This window comes from Cyprinodon variegatus, unplaced genomic scaffold, assembly GCF_000732505.1.
Source record: "Cyprinodon variegatus isolate N-32 unplaced genomic scaffold, C_variegatus-1.0 Scaffold82, whole genome shotgun sequence".
NCBI lineage: Eukaryota > Metazoa > Chordata > Actinopteri > Cyprinodontiformes > Cyprinodontidae > Cyprinodon > Cyprinodon variegatus.
This window is the reverse complement of record NW_015150535.1, coordinates 125,440-126,047: the sequence shown is the minus strand read 5'-3', so window position 1 is coordinate 126,047 and position 608 is coordinate 125,440.

Genomic DNA, 608 nt, shown 5'->3' with positions numbered 1-608 from the left:
TTACTTTTTGGGAGAAGTAACTAGTAACTATAACTAATTACTTTTTCAAAGTAACGTGCCCAACACTGGTCAGGTTGCCTTCCAATGGCAGCCTGTTTTGTCATTTTAAACAACCAACATTTTTGTTGCACTTTTACCTTTTAAAACTAGGGAAAACTGAAAATGTTTCATAAAAGGAAGTCTGGATTTTCTTCAATAAGATATTATTTGATGTGTAAAAAAATTAAAGAAAAAAATTAAACGATAAAGAACAAAAAATATTCTTGTTTCCAAGCTGGTGACAAGAAAATGGCTTTGAAAAACATTTGAATAATTTAATTTAAATGTCCTTTTATTGAGGATATTAAATTCTAAGCCTGTTATTTGCTATCCTACCATATTCAACACTATTTGTTGGCTTATTCGTAATTTTTAGTCACGATTAAGAGCCATGGTAGAGGTTCCAAAGAAGACCTATAGGTTGGCCTGGTCTAGGGGATTATCAGCGGCCTTCGTGTTGTTTTTGCTCAGCAGTGTTTCTGGACACTTCCTTTCTTATTCATCTTGTTCCTGAACAAAACATTTCTAACTTAACTGAGTAAAATGAGCACCGCAGAACGTCGGATGTT